The 23,168-nt window shown below is 39.3% G+C and overlaps 1 pseudogene; it reads right to left on the bottom strand.

Moving 5' to 3' along the window:
* Window positions 1-1,322: 1,322 nt before the first annotated feature.
* Window positions 1,323-1,694, bottom strand: LOC149536314 (uncharacterized; annotated as a pseudogene).
* Window positions 1,695-23,168: the final 21,474 nt, after the last annotated feature.

Here is a 23,168-nt window from a genome sequence, read left to right as displayed (position 1 = left end):
CATAGAACTTATAGTAGAAGTGAACTGTTTCTTTCTTAATTTCTCTCTTTCGTGAGAGATCATAAGGTTAAATGTTAGATTAGACTTTATATGGCCTCAAGCAAGCACCACATGTATGGTATGCAAGAATTGATGGATATTTTCAGCAGAATGGCTTTCATAGAAGTAAGAGTGAACCTACCCTTTACTACAAACAAGAAAGTAATGATATTCTCATTGTGACTTTGTATGTTGATGATTTTCTATACATGGGTAGTAGTTCAAAGATGAAAGATGAATACAAAATTGCTATGATGAATGAGTTTTAGATGAAAGATTTACTTCTCATGAAGTATTTTCTTGGCATGGAGGTTTATCAAGGTAAAGATGAAATTTTTATTTGTCAAGAAAACTATGTTGTATTAGAAAGAGCTGATATAATAAAAGTTAATTTTGTTTGATTCTGCTCTAAAATAGAGCGTACTCTATTTCTTTCATAAATATTGTATTTGAAGACTAGTTTATTTGTTTGTTTATCTTCTTTGTTGTTATAAATCAGATTGTGTAGGTGTTCATATTATATAGTACTCAAGATGATCATGAAATGGGCTACTAGAATAACAAAAGAATGTACCAAATATAAGAAAACTTTTCCATATTAATCTCAATGATAGTAAATGTTGTGATTAGAATTCAGACTCTTACAACAAAGCCAATCATGCTTATATTAATTTTATTGTGGATTTTACAATTTCAGATATATAGAGTTACCTTATTATTATATTGAATAGGAAATATTACATTTAGTTTCAATTAATTCATCCTTGAAAAAAATCAATCAAATTAGCAATTGATAACACTTAATGCTGACTATCATCCAAAAATAAATAGATCTCACTCTCTATTGCATGTGCAAGAGATAATTAATGGTATAACTTTTAAGGGATGTCATGACATGGTCTTGTAAGTAAATATGAGATCAACATTGTATGAAACCAAAATTCATTAATCATATCTTGCTTATCTTAGATTTTATGCCCTTGATGATTTTAGAATTTTCTATAACCAACCTTGCCTATTGTAATCTATCAATACATTCAATAAAATAACAACATATAGTTTTAAGCAAAACTAAGAGTCCATAACATAGTAGTAACATAATATATACTAGCAGAATAATTTCACTTAATTGAAAACATGTAATCTTACACTACTTAACATTCTTCTGAATAGTTGAAATGTTATACAAAGATAGAATGGAACTAAAAGTATGGCTATTATGGCTTATAATAGAAATATAGAATAACCAGGCTCATTATTTAAAAAACACAAAAGGTTGTCTATTAGAATCCTTCACCCCCACCAGTGCCACTACCAAAGCCATTGCCTCCACCAGCTCCGCCTCCAAAACCTTGTCCACAACCAACACCTCCCTTGAAGTCTCATCCAGCTCCTCCACTAGCAACTCCACCAAATCCTCCTCCAGCACCACCACCAGCTCTACCACCAACTCCTCCACCAAATCCACCTCCAACTCCTCCACCACCACCAAGGCCTTCTCCAACTCCTCCACTGCCACCAAATCCTCCGCCACCACCAAAGTTGTCTGTTTGATAAACTCTTGTCTTAATACTTTTTCCCTCACAACCAACTATTACTACAAACGTTAGCAATGGGATGACCAATATTCCACATTGCTTGAGTGTGGAAGCCATCTTATGTTTTTTCTTGCCTCAGTAACTGTTACCATTTGTTCACCTACCAAAGATTCAAATTTCAAATGTCTAGCCTGTCCAATGGCTAGTCCCAGAATTAATATTATTTTAATGCCTAAGAGACATCAAAAAATCTAAGCGATCAAACCTTGTAAAAGCTTCTACGGTTCACAGGTTCTCTACCGTCAGATCCAAGTCATATCGATGGTTGGCGCTGTCTCGCCATCAGAAGTTGAATGTTTAATTATGTTAGTGACATCGCACCCTGAGGACACGTGTCCGGTGGGTCCAGCTTGTAGGGAAAATGTGTTTCGGTGGGTCAAAAAAGTTCATGGTGTCGTGGGTGCTATGTCACTATCGTGTGTTGGCTAGAAAATCTTCGTAGCGACATAGCACCCGACGAAAAAGATGTTCGGCGGGTAGGTTACGTCACCGAAAATGTCTTATGGCAGACAGTCAATTTTCATGGGCTGAAAATTTCAAAAGGCGGCAAGCTACCATGTTGCCATCAGAAAACCCATGAGTTTTTCGATAGCGACATAGCGCTCGGCCGGTCGAAGGTTGTTCTATGGTGAGTCTCTGTGTCGACGGCAAGGTTCACGGCAATGGAAATGATCAACGGCAGGAACTTCAGGCAAATGAGTTGGGTCCCATTTCGTACTCCAACTGCCCAGTTGGAAGGGTCCTTGATCCATGCTAGCAAATCAGAACATGCCACATCTGCAAGGAAGAGCTACTCAATGAGTCGAGGCAGTATGAACCCTCCAGGTTGGTGCCTTGTCTGCCAGGTGGTGCTTTGTTAGTCCAATGGGGAAAAGCCATGTATGCAAAGTTAGAATACAGTCAGCGCATGGGACCAGATCTTCAACGCGGCCACTACAGTCAAATGCTAAGATCTCCACCGTCAGATCTGCAGAGATCAATGACAGGCACCATCATGCTATGGATAAGCCACACGAGTTTTATGTTAGCGACATGGCACTTGGAGGACACGTGTTCTCGTGGGTCCAGGGTCAGAGGCGCAAGAAATACAGATAGCGATATGTGGCTGGTTCCTATTCATTGATGCACTGAGGAGTAGTATCTATCGCTTGCCGTCAGATCAAGGAAGATCAACGAAAGGTGCCATGTCACCATGGTGAAGTTGTGTGATCTTTACCATAGTGACATGGTGCCCTTTCGCCATGTGTCAGCAGGGCCAAGTTGCACCAAGGTACATCTATTAGGTATTGCCAAGTGTCATTCAGGTGTGGTGCAGTTGCTGAGGTGGCACTAGATATGATGGGTCCGAGGTAAGGATAGCATAGAACCTGACGAGTCTTCATGATCATTAGATCAGGGCAGATCAACGGGAGGCGTTATCTCACTATGGTAAAGTTGTGCGACCTTTACCATAGCGACATAGCATCTTGCTGACGCATGTCTCGCTACCAGACCAGGGTTGATGATCAGCGGCTGGTAGTTAATGTCATGATCAAAAAACCCACGAGTTTTTTGATAGTGACATAGCGCTCGGTCGACCGAAGGTTGTTCTACGATGAGTCTCTATGTCGGCGGCAAGGTTCGTGGCAACGAAAAAATCAACGGCAGGAACTTCAAGCAAATGAGTTGGGTCCCATTTTGTACTTCAATTGCCCAGTTGGAAGGGTCCTTGATCCATGCTAGCAAATCAGAACATGCCACATCTGCAAGGAAGATCTACTCAATGAGTCGAGGAAGTACGAACCCTCCAAGTTGGTGCCTTGTCTGCCAGGTGGTGCTTCGTTAGTCCAATGGGGAACAACCACGTATGCCAGGTCAGAATACAGTCAGCGCATGGGACCAGATCTTCAACATGGCCACTACAGTCAAATGCTAAGATCTCCATCGTCAGATCTGTAGAGATCAACGGCAGGCGCCATCGCACTATGGATAAGCCGCATGAGTTTAATGTTAGTGACATGGCGCTTGGAGGACATGTGTCCTCGTGGGTCCAGGGTTGGAGGTGTAAGAAATATAGACAGTGATATGTGGCCGGTTCCTATTCATTGATGCACTAAGGAGCAGTATCTATCACTTGCCGTCAGATCAAGGAAGATCAACAAAAGGTGCCATATCGCCATGGTGAAGTTGTGTGATCTTTACCATAGCGACATGGCACCCTTTCGTCACGTGTCAGTGGGGCCAAGTTGCACCAAGGTACGTCTGTTAGGTATTGCCAAGTGTCATTCGGGTGTGGTGCGGTTGCTGAGGTGGCACTAGATATGATGGGCCCGGGGTAAGGACAACACAAAGCATGACGAGTCTTCATGATCGTCAAATCAGGGCAGATCAACGGGAGGCATTATCTCGCTATGGTAAAGTTGTGCGACCTTTACCATAGCAACATAGTGTCTTGCTGATGCATGTCTCATTGGCAGACCAGGGTTGACGGTCAGCGGCTAGAAGTTAATGTCATGGTCAGGTTTGTAATCACCGTAGTTAATGATAACAATTTGGGGGTGGCGCAGTTAGTTCAATAAAAGGGTGGTCAACACAGGAAGACTTAGCAGGGTGGAAAAAGGGTAAAAAGCTATTGGTCCATGTGGCTCATTCAGATGTCAAGGATACGTTGACTTGCTGGCTCTACTGATTCATGCACCAAAAAGGGAAAATCGAGGGTTATCTTGCCGATCTGATCTTCATGATCAATCTCGACCACCAGAAATGAATGTGAAATATAGAAAAACACTCCACCATCTCAGTCGATCCATCTATTAGGTCAGAGCGCAGTTATGGCGCCGTTCTATTTTCTCTAGGCTCTATCTTAGAGAAATATTAGATTTTGGTACTCAAGACCACTAGATCTCTGATTGGATTTTCACGGTGAGAATTTATTGCCAATAGGTGAGAAGTAAATGTAATGCAAAAATCCTCAGTTATGACTGAACTATAAAGGCAATTTTGTGATCTTTTCTTAGGAGGACTCCTTTTCTAATTTCTCTGCTACTGCTCGCAGGTCTATAGTGTAAAATTCCCTTTGTCTCTAAGCTGTATAACATGCTGTATCATCTCCTTTAGCCATCAATGTGTATGTGCATCTGTCTTGCCTCTCATTGGTGTATTATTGAGATCTGTGGCTTGCATACTGTGTCTATTTTTGGCTTATTGGATAATATATAAATGGAATCCTTTTCCTTGTGTTATTTAGTTTGGTTTCCTGATCTGTATGTGGTTATTGATTGACATAAGTCTGGCTGTGTATGTCTTTTGAATGTTATCTTGGTTGTGTAGTGCATATATGGGTAGAAATTAAGTCTGAACACTCTATTTTGGTGCATCACCTCCTTAGATTAGACTAGGTAGATTTGCTTTCGTGCTCTCCTTCTCCCTTTTCCTCTCCAAGAGTAGATAGGTGCACCTTGATAGTAAGAGGAAGCCGGCCTTCTCCTGAGACTCAACCTCGCAGTTCAAGGCCCACAGCTTGGAGGTTGTTTCCATGTTTCACTAGGTTATCCTTGCACATAGGCCTTGGACAAGGGTGCAAACCTAAGTGACAATAGTTTTTGGCACGCTCGGTGGGACTGCATATTAAAGATTTAAAGTCTACTGGTGTCAAAGAAGAAAGAGTTTCAGAGATTAATGCTTAAGAGGCAGTGCTGGCTTCATTATTCAAGCCTTGAAGAGGCTGATTCTTCAAAGTACTTGGTGACTCTGAACATCAACAAATTTGGTTCCAGGCCAAAGTTGCAGTGATTCATGCACAGAGCTGAAACAAGGGCGTCTTCTAGAGGTAAATTTCAATATCAAGAGCTTTCTCTTTCAAATTCTAGAAGAAGGAGGACTAGAACTTCATTATCACCAGTTAGGGGTGTAATAACGGTTAATATACCTGTAAGATCTATCTCTACTCCTCCTATTGCTCGAACTCAGCCTAGATTGCCATCAACACTCATCAATAGAACACTTGTTTACATGGCACAACGAAGAGTTCATGCTTTTGCCACCTTTAATGGTGGGAGTCCTCTATTGTTAGCCTAAAGACATAATTTACCAGTATCTGCACTAAAAAGCATACCTGATTTTATTGGTGAAACTTCCATCTCCACTTTAGAGCATATCCAAGAAGTAGCAAATGTCTGTAATATTCATGGTATCACAGAGGATGATGTTGCTGTTAGACTTCTAGCCTCATCTTTAAAAGGAAAAGCATTACAGTGGTATGGAGGCTTAGCTCATGGTTCTATAACTAATTGGGATGGACTAGGAGCAGGGTTATGCAAACATTTTGAGGATAGAAGTGACCATCTGTCACTTTTAGAGCAGCTGACTACTATTAAAAGAGCCCCCCATGAGTGTATGACTGATTTTAACTATAGATTTCAAAAGACATGGGATAGAATACCTACTACAGTGAAACCTACCCCCGGTAATGCCTTCTTGCATTACCTTAGAGCTTTTAACAGTGATATTTCCACTACTATCCAAACTATCGGAGGAGATACCTTGCCTAATGCTTACGAGATAGCCATAAAAGCTGAGAACATCCTAATACAAGGAGGAAATTTCGCTCCAAGGCCCCCTATGCCTTTCTTTCCTGATGTTCCCAACCACCAACCAGCAATGGCCCCTCTTCCTACAACTTCTACATCACAAGCCCTTACTCCAGTTCCCCAAGCTTCCACATCCTCAAATGGGATAGATGAACTCAAAGAGATGCTCCAAAGTCTAGTGTTGAATACAGATAAGAGAGAGAAGACCCTAGATAAAAAATTGCAAGAGCAGGGGAGGGAGTTGAAAGACCAAGGAAAGAGATTAGAGGATAGTTTTTCTATAGTACAAAAAATGAGTAGCAAAGTGGTGGCCTTAGAAAGGTAGCAAGCTCAAGGTGGCAATCCTCCCCAATTGCAATATCAGGCTCCAAATGGTGGTAGGACTCCTAATCAGTGGAATAGCTCTTTTGATCAGGGTACGCAAAATAGTCATGCTTCTACTTCAAGCTCAAATCAGAACAAAGCTATAGTCCCTCAAAATAACTTGGCCCAAGATCAAGATTTATGTCCTTCCTACAACTATTCTTATACCTATTGCATGTGCCAGAAGGAAGAATCTTATTTGGCCCTAACTGACCAAGAACCTGCAGCAAAGCAATTGTATAAGGAGGATCATCCCAAGGAGGCCTCATATATTCAAGGGCATGATGATTGCTCTTTCATGAATCATCAGATTGGGGAGCATTGTAATGTAAACTAGGATTCTGTTGCTCATAACACAAGAAGTAAGAAGAGAGCTATGGAACATGCTGCCCCTCCTTCTCCTAAGAAGGCCTCAACTTCAAGTGCTGCACCTCATGCACATGCAGCAAATGAACAAACAAGTACTTCACAACAACAAAAGAAAAATTCTAGAAAGAAAGCTGCAAGTGATCCTTATGTTGCCCCATCTCAACCTCTTATAAGTTCAGCTCCCAAATTTTCTACCAAAGTTGCTAATACACCTTTCAGTGTGGTAGAACAAATGAAGAAGACAAATGTGAACATTTCTGTGTGGGATGTTGTTGCTATCATACCAATGCAGAAGAGGATGCTGCAGAAAGAGTTAGAGAAGATTGAACCCAAGGATCAACCATCTACCATGGAGAGTGCCACAAGTCTAGTACAACCAGCAGGGGATGTGGAGACAAATAAAAATGTTAGACCTCCTCCATTCTATGTTTCTTTGATTATAGGGGGAAAATTAGTCCACAATTGCATGATAGATTCAGGGGCTAGTAGCTCAGTAATGCCTAGGTGTGTTTCTGATGCTTTAGGAATGAAATATGAGCCCATTATTAGGGATGTCTTACAATTAGATGGTAGTACTGTCAAAATGTAGGTATCCTTAAGAATGTGGAGATGTCCCTACATGCATGCCCTGGTTGCACTGTGATTCAAGACATATCTGTTGCTGAAGTCAAGCCTTATTTTGCTATTTGTCTTTCAAGAGAATTCACTGCTCAAATTGGTGGATTTATATCTGCTGATTGGTCATATATGTCATTTAAGACCGGATATGGAGCCAATGCCTCAATTAGAGCACAACCTCAAGCCCTTCATCACACTGAATCCTACACCCCCAATCCCATCAACATGAATTGGCCTATTCTAGAGATGGATGAAAATGACATAGTAAATGAGCCTGCCACTTCCATAGTGGAGATTTATGATTTCTTCTTGGATGAGTGGGAAAATACATATCAATTTGAGCCTATGTTAGAGACTCTTGAAACAGGCCTTAGTACATATTGCATAATAGAGAAAGATGCTCAAGTTCTTGATCTTGTTGGGACTAATGATGATATAAATGAAACATGGAGTATGTAATTTGATGGCTCAAGGAATAGAAATGGAGCAGGGGTTGTTGTTATGTTGATCTCTCCTGCACAAATAAGATACTACTTCTCCTTTAGACTCCAATTTAGTTGCACCAATAATGTGGCTGAGTATGAATCTTTGATTCAAGGTCTCTTACTTTCTCAAAAGAGAGGAATTCAAGCCTTGAGAGTATATGGGGATAGTGAGTTGGTAGTTAACCAAGTGAGAAATCAGAATATCACCAAAAATGGCTTGCTCAAGTCTTACAAACATAGAGTCTGGGATTTTCTTGAGGGCTTCAATGCATTTAATATTCAGAGCATTCCTAGGAAAGAAAATAAACATGCTGATAGGCTTGTAGCAGCAGGTGTAGCTTATGATGTACTAGGGGAATCTTGAGCAAAAGAAGAAGCAACAAATAAGGGTGGTAGTGAGGCCTGCCATCCCTAACAACAACACTCATTGGAAGGTGTTTGATTCTGATGAGAAAATTGTGAGTTTCTTGCAGAATGAAGTAGAATTCTAAGATAGAAACTAGTCAAGATTGAAAAATCAGTATGGTGATCAAATAATTCATCTCAGTTCTAACAAGTTGCCCAAGGGTCTCATTACCTTGGAGAGTGTTTTTAATCCTGATGATGAAACAAGAGGTAAAGGAATGAATCTAGCTACGAAAAAGGATGATTATGCCCCAATTATAATTGTTGATGGAAAATCTCTGAATATGGGGAAGGTATGTTCTGAAACTAAGCAAGAAAACTTCATTCAGTTATGTCAAGAATTTAATGATGTATTTTCTTGGACATATGATGATTTAAAAGAGTGTGACCCTAGTTTGTTTCAGCATACCATAGATTTAATTGATAGGGCCAAACCAGTAAGGCAAAAATAGAGGCCAATGAATCCTAAGATTGAACCTCTAATGAGAAAAGAACTATCCAAGTTGATAGAGGCCAATATAATATTTCCTATCAAACACTCATCATGGGTAGCTAACCTTGTCCCTGTAAGGAAGAAAAATGGAGAAATTAGATTGTGTGTGGACTTTAGGGATCTTAATCAGGCTTCTCTTAAAGATCACCATCCTCTCCCTTCCATGGAGCAAATTCTATCCAGAGTCAGTGGGTCAAGGAGATTCTCTTTTCTTGATGGGTTTTCTGGTTATAACCAAGTATTGGTTAAAGAATCTGACAGACATAAGACAACATTTACTACTAAATGGGGCACCTATGCTTATTGCAAGATTCCATTTGGACTAACCAATGCAGGTGCCACATTTCAGAAGGCAATGGAGATGGCCTTCAAAAAATTAATTGACAAGTTTGTCTTAGTATACCTTGATGATATAACTGTATATTCAAAAAATATAGAAGATCATTTTGATCATCTAAGACAGGTATTTCTAAGATGTAGAGAGTTTGGGGTTTCCCTTAACCCAGCCAAGTGTGTCTTTGCTACAAGCCAAGGAAAATTATTGGGACACATTGTATCTAAGGATGGGCTAACCATTGATCCAAAAAGAACAAAAGCAATACTGGCCCTTCCTCTCCCTAAACACAAGAAAGGGCTGCAAAGTTTCCTTGGTAGAATAAATTTTGTAAGAAGGTTTATTCCTAATCTTGCTACCATGGTGAAACCTCTTATAGCTATGTTGAAGAAAGGTATGGTCTTCTCATGGACCAAGGAAGGGAAGGAGATTTTTGAAGAGATCAAGACAGCCATAGCCTCAACCCCTACTCTCGTAAACCCAAATTTTGAGAAAGATTTCATCCTCTACACTCTAGGTGGTGAGTCAAGTATCTCTGTTGTCTTGACTCAAACAAATGACAAGGATGAGGAGTAGCCCATAGCCTTCTTTAGTGAAGGGCTCAAGGAATATGAGGATAAGTATAGTTATGTAGAGAAGCAAGCCCTTGCAGTCATCAGAGCCTTGAAGAAATTCAAGCACCTCTTATCCCACAATAGGATCCATTTGTTGGTGCCCCATGCTAGTGTAAAGGATTTCTTGTTAAATAAGGATATCAGTGAAAAGAGAGCTAGATGGATCACTAGGGTAATGAAATATGATGTTGATATTCAGATTACCAAGCTGGTAAGGGGAAGAAGATTGTGCAAAGAAATGTTATCAGGCTAGGATTCAGGTGAAGAGGCTACTATGGTAATAATAGAACAATAGGAGGAAGGAAAGTTAATGGTCCAAGGAGCCAGATAAATGATATGAAGAGCTTCTTATCAGGGAATGGATATCCTCAGGGATTGGACAGAGCTAAAAGAAGACAATATAGACTGCAGTCCATTCCCTATGCTATAACTGATGGTATCCTATTCAGGAGGGATTTTAATGGGACCCTGTTGAGATGCATTGAAGAGGATCAGGCTGAGAGGATGATTAAGGAACTTCATGATGGCCCTGATGGTGGCCATTTCTCTGCAAGAACAACTGCCATGAAGATCATGAGGGCTGGTTATTATTGGCCATCTCTGTTCCATGATTTTTATGGATATGTGAGGAAATGTGCTTTCTTTTCAAGCAAACAGAGACTTGCAACTCTCCCCCTTCGTCCTATTCAGGTGGATCAACCCTTTACCCAGTGGGGGTTGGATTTTATAGGCCCCATTAATCCTCCATCTAGTGCAGGTCATAAATGGATTTTGGCTACTACTGATTATTTCACTAGGTGGACAGAGGCAGTTGCCTTGAAGGATGCCACAAAACCATCAGTTGTTGAATTCCTTGATGGAATCGTATCTAGATTTGGTGCTCCTTCTACTATCATCTCAGACAATGCTAAGTCTTTTGTTGGAACGAAAATTTGTGCATGGGAAATGAATCACAATATCTACCTGAGCACATCATCAAATTATTATCTCTAGGGTAATGGTTTGGCTGAGTCTTCCAACAAGAATCTGATTAGAATCATGAAGAGGACAATAGAAGACAATTAGAGGGTCTGGCATAAGAAATTAAGAACTGCTCTGTGGGCTGATAGGATAACACCCAAGAGATCTGTTGGGAATTCAACTTTTGTGCTGGTATATGGTAGGGAGGCCAGACTCCCAATTTCATTGGAATTCCCATCCTTGGAATTGGCTCATCAGCTGGAATTGATTGAAGATAATGCCATGTCAGTAAGAATGGCAGAGTTGATTGAACTAGAAGAAAAGAGAAATAAGGCTATGCAAACCCTAGAGATACATCAGCAGCAGATGAAAAGGAGTTTTGATAAGAAAACTAGGGTTAGGACCTTCAGAGAAGGAGATTTAGTTCTAAAGTGGGATTCTGACAGAGCAAAACCAGGAAGAAATTCCAAATTTGCTGCACTATGGAGTGGCCCCTATCTGATTACCAGTTGTAAACAGGCTAACGCATTCCAGCTAAGCTGGCCCAATGGAGAGATTTTGCCCATCCCAGTAAATGGGATCTATCTGAAGCCCTATTTCTGAAAAATTGTGAATCCATGTACATAAGTAGTTTAGTTTCTTTTCTGTTGTTTCTTGCTTTTCAAGAAGTGCGCAGGCATAGCCATCTCCCTGTGAGGTAGTAGATTTTGAGGTGTCTCAGGTTGCAAAAGTAGAGCTAGGATTTTCAATGTTTTGATCTCCTCGCAAATGGGTTAGGGTTTTGCAGTTCTAAAATTCATACTTTTTAGACCCTATGGCCCAATGGATTGTTTACAGGGACTGGTCATACACATAGCAGGCTTGTGCCCCCTATGAGTCACCAAAAATCTTACCATTTGTTCACCTGCCAAAGATTCAAATTTCAAATGTCCAGCCCCTCCAATGGCTAGTCCCAAAATTAATATTATTTTAATGCCTAAGAGACATCAAAAAATCTAAGCGATCAAACCTTGTAAAAGTTTCTATGGCCTGTAGGTTCTTTGCCGTTAGATCTAAGTCAAATCAACGGTTGGCACTGTCTTGCCCTCGAAAGTTGCACGGTTAATTACATTAGCGACATCGCACCCTAAGGACACGTGTTCGATGGGTCCAGCTTGCAAGGAAAACATTTTTCGACGGGTCAAAAAAGTTCACAGCACCGTGGGCGCTATGTTGCTATCGTGTGTTGGCGAAAAAATCTTCGTAGCGACATAGTGCCTGATAGAAAAGGTGTTTGATGCGTAGGTTGCGTCACCAAAAATGTCTTACGGTGGACAGTTAGTTTTCATGGGTTGGAAAGTTCAAAAGGTGGCAAGGCACCATGTCGCCATCAGAAAACCCACGAGTTTTCTGATAGCGACATAGCGCCCGGTCGACCGGAGGTTGTTCTACGATGAGTCTCTATGTCGGCAGTAAGGTTCGCGGCAACGAAAAAATCAATGGCAGGAACTTCAAGCAAATGAGTTGGGTCCCATTCTGTACTTCAATTGCCCAGTTGGAAGGGTCCTTGATCCATGCTAGCAAATCAGAACATGCCACATCTGCAAGGAAGAGCTACTCAATGAGTCGAGGCAGTACGAACCCTCCAAGTTGGTGCCTTGTCTGCCAGGTGGTGCTTCGTTAGTCCAATGGGGAACAACCACGTATGCCAGGTCAGATACAGTCAGTGCATGGGACCAGATCTTCAACATGGCCACTGCAGTCAAATGCTAAGATCTCCATTGTCAGATCTACAGAGATCAACGGCAGGCACCATCGTGCTATGGATAAGCCGCATGATTTTTATGTTAGTGACATGGCGCTTGGAGGACATGTGTCCTTGTGGGTCCTGGGTCAGAGGTGCAGGAAATACAGACAGTGATACGTGGCCAGTTCCTATTCATTGATGCACTAAGGAGCAGTATCTATAGCTTGCCGTCAGATCAAGGAAGATCAACAGAAGGTGCCATATCGCTATGGTGAAGTTGTGCGATCTTTACCATAGCGACATGGCACCCTTTTGTCATGTGTCAGCAGGGCCAAGTTGCACCAAGGTACGTCTGTTAGGTATTGCCAAGTGTCATTTAGGTGTGGTGCGGTTGCTGAGGTGGCACTAGATATGATGGGCCCGGGGTAAGGACAACACGGAACATGACGAGTCTTCATGATCGTCAAATTAGGGCAGATCAATGGGAGGCGTTATCTCGCTATGGTAAAGTTGTGCAACCTTTACCATAGCAACATAGTGTCTTGCTGATGCGTGTCTCGTTGGCAGACCAAGGTTGACAGTCAGCAGCTGGCAGTTAATGTCGTGGTCAGGTTTGTAATCACCGTAGTTAATGATAACAATTCGGGGGTGGCGCAGTTAGTTCAATAAAAGGGTGGTCAACACAGGAAGACTTAGCAAGGTGGAAAAAGGGTAAAAAGCTATTGGTCCACGTGGCTCATTCAGATGTCAAGGATACGTTGACTTGCTGGCTCTACTGATTCATACACCAAAAAGGGAAAATCGAGGGTTATCTTGCCGATCTGATCTTCATGATCAATCTCGACCACCAGAAATGAATGTGAAATATAGAAAAACACTCCACCGTCTCAGTTGATCCATCTACTGGGTCAGAGCACAGTTATTGCACCGTTCTATTTTCTCCAGGCTCTTTCTTAGAGGAATATCATATTTTGGTACTGAAGACCACCAGATCTTTGATTGGATTTTCAGGGTGAGAAGTTATTGCCAGTAGGTGAGAAGTAAATGTAATGCAAAAATCCTTAGTTATGACTGAACTATAAAGGCAATTTTGTGATCTTTTTTTAGGAGGACTCCTTTTCTGATTTCTTTGCTACTGCTTGCAGGTCTGTAGTGTAAAATTCCCTTTGTCTCTAAGCTATATAACATTTTGTATCATCTGTTTCAGCCATCAATGTGTATGTGCATCCATCTTGCCTCTCATTGGTGTATTGTTGAGATCTGTGGCTTGCATACTGTGTCTATTTTCGGCCTATTGGATAATATATAAGTGGAATCCTTTTCCTTGTGTTATTCAGTTTGGTTTCCTGATTTGTATGTGGTTATTGGTTGACATAAGTCTAGGTGTGTATGTCTTTTGAATGTTATCTTTGTTTTGTAGTGCATATATGGGCAGAAATGAAGTCTGAACACTCTATTTTGGTGCATCACCTCCTTAGATTAGACTAGGTAGATTTTCTTTCGTGCTCTCCTTTTCCCTTTTCCTCTCCAAGAGTAGATAGGTGCACCCTGAGAGTAAGAGGAAGCTAGCCTTCTCTGGAGACTCAACCTCGCAGTTCAAGTCCCATAGCTTGGAGGTTGTTTCCATGTTTCACTAGGTTGTCCTCGTGCATAGGCCTTGGACAAGGGTGCAAACCTAAGTGACAACAGTAGCTAAACTCTTTCTTGATGTCTCCATATCCTTTAGATTACCCTTATTTATAATACCAAGTGTAGAGAGTAAAATTGATGTCTAAAAAAGTAAGCGCAACATAGTCGAGTCGTATATTACATTTAATTCCTCACCAAACCAAGTTACAGCCAACATCCATTGACATGGATTCTCATGATTTTCATTAATATTGGAAACCATCACTATAGTGTCAAATTGGAAGCTTGCATTGAAGTGAAGAGACAATCACATAGATAATTGTAGGGCAAAGGAATTTATTGTACTACAAAAAGTATATCACATCAAAATATATAGGGTTGCTTGCTGGAGTTATTGTACTATAAAAACTATTAAAGAATGTAAAGAAAAACAATCATTTAAACATAAACATAAATATATAAACTAGGAAAATTTATATTACATTGTATAGTTCTTCATCTCACACCATAATTTTTGCATGGTTCTTCCAAATAGCTCTTCACGTTGTTTTTATTCATGCCATTGGGCATTAGGATAGAGAAGTATTTGTTATTGGTTTGGTGATGTAGGGGACTCCCCTTAATACCATAAACTCATAACAAAAACAAAGAAACTACATCAAATGCAAAAAACAAAGAAACTATAGCAAATGCAAGAAACATAACTAGAGCTGTCCTAGACAATGTTCAGGCCTTTCTTAAATAGGTAGTTTTATGCCACCTGGGAAGGTTCTAGATGCTCAAACTTAATACCTAGGGCCAATAGACACTAACAATACACATAGAGTCAGCCAAATATATCTTTCACAACTTATTTTAAAAATTTCAAGACCCCAACTTCTAGAGGCCATAACTCACAAACCATTGCTCTGATTGGCTATTATAACCACTTTTTGAAAATGCCAACTTTTGATCTACAGGTTCAAAATGATGCTAGTGCCTTTCCGTCGAGTTTTCAGACCTCATCCGAGCACTCTAAGGCCTCCAATGGTGAGCTTGAAGATTTTTTTGCAAATTTTTCCATCGAAAATCCACAATAACTTCTTTGATACTTAAGTTGGAGCAATGAGATTTTTATGGTAGGCTCATATCTCTAAAATGAACCTTCGTCTAGAAAATGAGAACATTCTAAGCTCGTATGAAAAACTTACTAAAAATAGCATGTTTTCATAAATAGTAACCACCCTATCTACTAGTCCTTATTAAAATAGAAAAAGCTGAAAATAAAATATTTTTGGGTGATGCAAGATTGCCCTTACACCTAAGATTCTCTTACATCAGATAGTTGGGGTAGTATGAGAAGTGACCCTATCATGTCTCAAGTGTTCAGAGGAAAACCAAGATGATTGACCTCCTCCTTTTCTAGCCATGATGAATCCTCAACTAGTCTCCCTTTCCATTTGACAAGATATTCCTCATAAGTTTTGTTTCTAGTACTTATTCTAATATGCCTGTCTAGTATCTCCTCAATCTCCTTGGTAGCCAAACTAGCTGCTTGAATGCTCCACTGCACTTCTGCAACTTCATTTCCATCACCTCCTTCATAATACTCCATCAAATCTAAAATATTAAATGCTGGTGAAATATTCAATTCAGTAGGCAACTCCACTTCATACGCATTTCCAGAATCATGCCTCTTCACTATCTTGCACAGTCCAAACTTCTTCATCGTCAGCTTATTATATGTACCCACTGGAAAACACTTCTTTCTCAAATCAACCATGACTTCATCTCCAATATGAATTTCCTTATATCTCCTTTTCAAATCTGCCTTAGTCTTATATTGTGTATTCATCTTTATGATGTGCTTCCTCACCTCCTCATGAATGTTCTTTAGATGTTCTACAACATCTTCTGCTTTAGCACTACTTATCTCTCCTTTATCCAACTTCCTCAATTCAAAAGCATTTCTGGGACTACTCCCATATAAAATCTAGAATGCTGATTTACTAGTACTCCTATTCACAAAATTATTATATGTAAATTTTGCCTATGGTAAAATCATATCCCATCCTTTTGGTTTATCTCCAATCAAGCATCTCAGCAAGTTTCCCAAACTATGATTCACAACTTCTGTCTATCCATCTATTTGTGGATGATGTGATGAACTAAACTTCAAATTTGTCTTCAACTTCTTCTACAATGTAAGCTAGAAATACCTAATAAATATGGTATCTCGATTTGAAACTATACTCTTTGGTAGACCATGTAGTCTCGCCATTTCTCTAAAAAAAAACTTTGCTACATGAACAACATCACTAGTCTTCTTGCAAGGAATAAAATGTGCCATCTTTGAAAACTTGTCAACCACCACAAAAATAGAATCATGCCCACATTTTTTCCTTGGTAATCCAAGAACAAAATTCATGCTGACATCCTCCCATGGCTTCTCTGACACAAGTAATAGCTGATACAACCATGTATTCTACTTCACTCCTTTCACCATCTGACATACTCAACAACTTTTTACAAACTTCGTCACATCTTGCTATAACTGTAGAAAATAATAATTTTCAGCAACCAAAGTTATAGTTTTATCTTTGCCAAAATGTCTAGCCAATCCTCCACTATGCTTCTCTTTGATGAGGTTCTCTCTCATTAAACTTCTTGGAATGAACAATTTACTCCTTTGAACAACATATTATCTTGGATTATAAAATCGAACCACTTTTGTCTTGTCAAGTGTAATAGGTTTTATACAAGCCTTCCATGCTTTACCAAAATCATGATCATCTAGATAAAATGTACTAAGTTCCTTGAACCCAACCACCTCTATCTGCATTTATGTCAACAAAAGTTGTCTTCTACTAAGAACATCTGCAATCTTGTTAGACTTTCCACTTCTGTATTTCAAAACAAATGTATAACTCTGCAAAAACTCAATCCACCTTAAATGCCTTTAGTTCAATTTTCCTTGACTATTAAAATATTGCAAAGCTTGATGATTAGTATACAAAACAAACTCCTTGAGAAGAAGATAGTGTCTCCAATTCTTCAATGCTTGAACTATAGCATAAAATTCCTAATCATAAATAGAATATTTTATTTTTGCATCATTCAACTTCCCACTAAAATAAGCAATTGGTCTACCTTCCTAGCTTAAAATAGTTCCTATTGTAGTACCACTAGCATCACAGTCTACTTGAAACACATTGTTAAAATTATGAAGTGCTAAAATAGGCTACTCTGTAACTTTTTGTTTCAATAGATTGAAATTCTTATCTGCCCCTATAGTCCACTTAAACTCTTTCCTATCTCCTCTCATTGTTTCAGTCAATGGTCCAAAAATATTGCTAAAACTTCTTATAAAATTTTTGTAAAATGTAGCCAGTCCATGAAAAGATCTTACCTCTATCATGCTCCTTGGAGTAGGCCATTCAAGGATAGCCTTCACTTTCTCTAGGTCTATTTTCAGACCTTCTCCTGCGACTACAAATCCTAAGTACACAAACTCTTTGTTTACAAAACTGCACTTTTCCAGGTTTATCAACAACTTTTCTTTCCTCAACTTTTCAAAAACCTTGCGAATATGGATCAAATGCTCCTCCAATGTCTTACTAAAGATTAATATATCATCTAGGGAAATAATGATAAACTTACCTAGAAACTCCTTCAGTACCTCATTCATGAGCCTCATGAAAGTGCTCGGTGCATTGGTTAGCCCGAAAGGCATGACTAACAACTCATACAGTCCTTCCCTTGTCTTGAAAGTAGTCTTCCACTCATCATCTTGTTTGATACAAATCTGATGGTACTCACTCTTCAGATCTATCTTTGTGAAATACTAAGCTCCACTCAAACAATCCATAATATCATCCATCCTCGGCAAAGGAAATCTATACTTGATGGTGATCTTGTTGATAGCATGAAAATTTATGCACATCCTCCATTCTCCATTCTTCTTTAGTGCTAATATTGTTGGTACAACACATGGACTCAAACTCTCTCGAATCAACCCCTTCTATAGCAACTCATGAACTTGCCTATTCAACTTTTCACTTTCTGCTGGTGTCATTCTGTGTGTTCCCTTGTTTTCCAAACTAGCTTTTGGAACCAAATCCCTATAGTGACTGATCTTCTTCATCGGGGGCAATCCATCAGGTACATTATCTAATACAATATCAGAAAACTCTTCCAACATATCTGGAACTTCTACAAGTACCTCCTCTACTTCTTCTTTACTATCTTTAGGAATTATAGCAAAACACATATGGTCATGATTCATACCTTTAAGAAACTCTTTTCCATCAACAAAACATATTCTGGCAACATTACATACTTTTCTTCTTTATCCTTCAAGGCTTCAACTTATGTTTCACTCCATCCTTAGTTAGAGTGTAGGTATTTTCTCGCCCATCATGTACAACATGCTTGTCAAACTACCACTGCCTACCCAAAAACATATGACATATGTCCATAGGTATGATATCACAAAGTACCTCATCTTGGTAACTCTAAATCTTGAACTTCACTGAGCATTGCTCATTGACCATAACCTTGTGGTCATCTTGCACCCAAGCAATATGGTATGGATGTGGGTGTTTCTGTCTCTTCAACTTCAACTTGGTGACCATCGTTTCTGACACTAGATTGTCAGTACTTCCACCATCAATGATCACATCACAACACTTATCTTCACATAGACCTTGTGCAAAATAAATGCCTTCTTTAATTAGGTTCATTCTCACCACTTAGTAGGACTCTTCTATTAACTAGGACTTCTCCTCTTTTAGCATCTTCAAAATGTGAGGATCTGGCATCTTCATCAACATGTGCAACTCTGGCCTGGCATTTTGTTCTTCAATCTATTCTTCCTTGGTGTTGGGTACATTTAAATGCTCTTCTTTTGTACAGTGAAAATATTTCCCACGGAAGCCTCCTCTACCAGATCCTTGTCCTCTGCCTCTTCCTCTCTGATCTTTATTGTTCTGATCATGGAAATGATTGGAATTGTTTCCCCTTTGGTTTTGGTTGCTACTTCTAGTGTCATCCTTGTTCTTCTAATCATCATTATGACCTCCATAAGATTGTCCACCAGATCTTCCACCATGACCTCTTCCACTATTCTTATTGTCAAACTTCTTGCTTAGTTTATCCTCAACTCTTAGGGAAAACTGGTATGCCTCTTCAATACTATTCATTCAAACCAAACTCAGCTCATCTTGAATGTTGGGCCTTAACCCATTAACATAACGAGTGACTTTCTCCTTATCATCTTTTGCATGGCTAGTTCTAATGAGAAATTGGTAGAACTCCTTGATATATTGTTGAACAAATTTTCCTACTTGCTTCATTCCTTGCATCTTCTTTAACAGATCAAGCTCATAATCCATATGAATGAATTGTTGCTTCATTTTAGCTATCATCTAATCCCATCTAGGGATTTTTTCCTTTTCCTTTCTATTTCATTCCAATTGAACCTCTTGCCACCAGATTTTTGCATGTCCCTTCAGTTTTGCCTTTGCAAAATTGACCCTATTTGGATCCTCAGTGTCTTCATACTCAAAGTACTCCTATAGTTCATTGATCCAATTGATTAGCTCTTTTGGGTTAAGATTTCTTGAAAATGTGGGAACCTTAAACTTAGGTCTTTTTCCAATCTTAGAGATGGCCCTAAAAAGCCTCTCTTCCTCTGGGTTTAGAACTGCCTCTACTTTGGCATTTTCTTCTACTTCATCCTCATCCTCACTTTCATCTCTTATGGGAAGATTCATTCCTCTACACATTTGTTCTTCTAATGCTTAAATTTGTCTTTGGAGGGCTTGAAAACCCTTAGGTGTAACACATGTAGCTATTCCACCATGCTCTCTTCGTGGAGGCATTTTTGTACTTCTATTGAAACTCTGGCATCTACTGCCTCACAATCGATGATTTGTCTACATGTTTAACCCAAAACATGATCTTGGTGCAAAATGCCTTATAGTCGATGATCTATCCACATGCTCAAGAGCTCTAGCTCTGACACCCACTTGATGCATGAGACTCCCCTTAATACCATAAACTCATAACAAAAACAAAGAAACTACAACAAATGTGAGAAACAAATTATGGACTTCTTATTATCACTACAAATGCAAAATTACAGAACTCTCAATTACAATATGCTAACCCAAATGGGCACCTTCATTACAGTAATTTGCAAGACAGTGCTACAAACTATCACCCAAAGCTATCCTAGACAATGTTTGGGTCTTTCTTAAATAGGCAGTTCTATGCCGCCTAGGCAGGTTCTAGATGCTCAAACTTAATACCTAGCGTCGATAGACCCTAACAATACACATAGAGTCAACCAAATACATCTTTGACAAATTATTTTAGAAATTTCAGTAGCCCAACTTCCAGAGGTCATAACTCACAAACCGTTGCTCTGATTGGCTATTATAACCACTTTTCGAAAATGCCAACTCTTGATCTATAGACTTGGAATGGCACTAGCGCCCTTCCATCAAGTTTTTGGATCTTATTTGGGCACTCTAAGGCCTCCAATGGTGAGCCTAAATATTTTTCTACAAATTTTTTCACCGAAAATCCCCAATAACTTCTTTAATACTTAAGCTGGAGCAATGAGATTTTTATGGTAGGCTTATATATCTAAAATGAATCTTCCTCTAGAAAATGAGAACATTCCGATCTCATATGACAAACTTATTAAAAATAGCAAGTTCCCATAAATAGTAACCACCATGTCTACTAGTCCTTATTAAAATAGAAAAGGCTGAAAATAAAATATTTTTGGGTGATGCAAGATTGCCCTTACACCCAAGATGCTCCTGCATCATTTGGGATCCCACTTGAATAAAGATGAATAGTTTTCATGATCCTGTTTTTTATACAAGGGGCCCTAATATTCAAACTATCTAGGCATACATCCAAACAAATGATAAATACTACTGTTTGTAACAATGTTAGAAACTGTAAATTCAAGTTGTTTTCTTTCAATAGTTTTACACAACAAAGGTTTTATGATATAAATAAGGTTTCTTCTAGCTGTAGAATAAAAGTACTTTGTATTATATTCAATGTTGTGAGGAATCGAGCCATAATACAACAATGGAGAAACTCACACCATATGTTGGATAGATTGTAATTCAAATGACATACAAAATAGATTTAATTTTGTAGAATGTTTAAATTTGATTATGATTATCTTTTCTGATCATCTCATCTTGATGATAGATCATAGAGTGTGACGACAATCTCAATGATGAAATCATTCAACACAATCCCTTTTTGTCTTCCAAAGCTTGCAAGCATGGGAGATTCAACAAACATGGATTGCCTACAAATCTCCTCAAAAGGTATTAAAACAACATGTAGCATTTCTCAATTCTCTTTTGTTAATCCAATCCAGTCTTAGTAATAAGAGAAATTAATGGGCCTTAATTGTGTCAATTTCTTACATCTTAAATTTGTACGCCTCGTGCATTTCGTCTCAACAAAATCATTTTCAATAACAACCATCAAAATGACTGAATTACAATCACAATCGCAACTAGGTTCTCTTGAAATAGTAGTATCTACCTCCGAATTAGTTGAAAGTGGGTCCTCCCTTTTTTTCAAGGGAAACCCACTTTCAAGTGTCAATTTTTGTTGAATATCTAAAAGGCAGGCTGAAGGTTTTGGGGGGTAATTTTCAAAACTCGGAATATTGATCAATTCAACGAACTCAAAGGTGGATAGCTGCAAATGTTGAATGTAGGGGCATGGCTGCTACAGACTCAAATGCACCTCACGGGCTAAGGCTTGTTATTGAGGACTATCCATACGCAGCGGACGGTCTGGAGATATGGGCTGCCTTAAGGAAATGGGTAATAGAGTACTTATCTCTCTACTGCAAGAGCGACGCCTCAATCAAAGAAGACAAGGAGTTGCAATCATGGTGGAATGAGACACTTACCGTTGGGCATGCAGATATTTAAAAAGGATGGTATAAAATGGAAAGCTTCCCTGAAATGACAGAAGCGCTAACCACCATAGTTTGGTTTGCGTCTGCTATACACGCAAATGTAAAGTTTGGACACTGTGCTCACGGAGGATACATGCCAAATCATCCTACCTTGAGCAGACGCCTGATGGGGTCGCCTGAATATTCCGATCTGGAGAAGAATCCAAAATAATATATACTCAAAACTGTGTCGGATGTAAAAACAACCACTACTGTGAGTTAATTTGAGATTTTGTCAAAGCATGCAAAAAATGAAGTTTATATTGGACAGAGGAAAGGATCCACTCCAGAGTGGACAGATGACGTGGGGGTTGATGAAGCTTTTAGTTGGTTGTCCTCCGCTCTGGAGGAGGTGGAGAAGAATGTAATGGAGAAGAACAAGAATCCAGATTTGAAAAATAGGCTTTGTCCTTTTATGGAGGGACAAAGCTTTTTTATTTCTTTTCCCTACAGAGTCTGTTTAGACGAAAACATCTCTGGAAACAAGTACACTAAAACAGTATGGTCCTCCAGCTCTGTCATCATTCCTGTGGATACTTGAGTCGCGGCTTTGAATTTTGTGATTATTGGGTGATTTTGTGATTTTGTGTTTCCATGAAGAACTCATTCTGAAACTACCTCCATTTCTCTTCACACAAACAATCATAAATCAACTCAGGAGAAAATCAGGCCTTATATGCGCAAATGGGAACGGAGAACCATGAAAAGCATAGATGAAATCATCCTCAAAACAAGGGATTTTAATGCCGACTCCTGCCAAGTCCACCATGATGTGCCTGCCATAGTTTCTCCACTAGGGGATACACGGGCAACCTTTACCATGAGTTCAATGACGGTTTGATTCCTCTCTACATAACATCCCAACATCTAAATAGAAAAGTGGTATTTGTGATTCTTGAATACCACAACTGATGGATGACAAAATATGGAGAGATTGTTAAAAAGCTCTGAAAATTACCCCGTCATCGGTTTTAGCAATGATA

Source organism: Cupressus sempervirens, chromosome 10 (genome assembly GCF_028749045.1).
Source record: "Cupressus sempervirens isolate cs-2001-9-10 chromosome 10, ASM2874904v1, whole genome shotgun sequence".
Taxonomy (NCBI): domain Eukaryota; kingdom Viridiplantae; phylum Streptophyta; class Pinopsida; order Cupressales; family Cupressaceae; genus Cupressus; species Cupressus sempervirens.
Note: the sequence above shows the minus strand (reverse complement) of the source record. Positions and strands in the feature narration are given on the sequence as shown.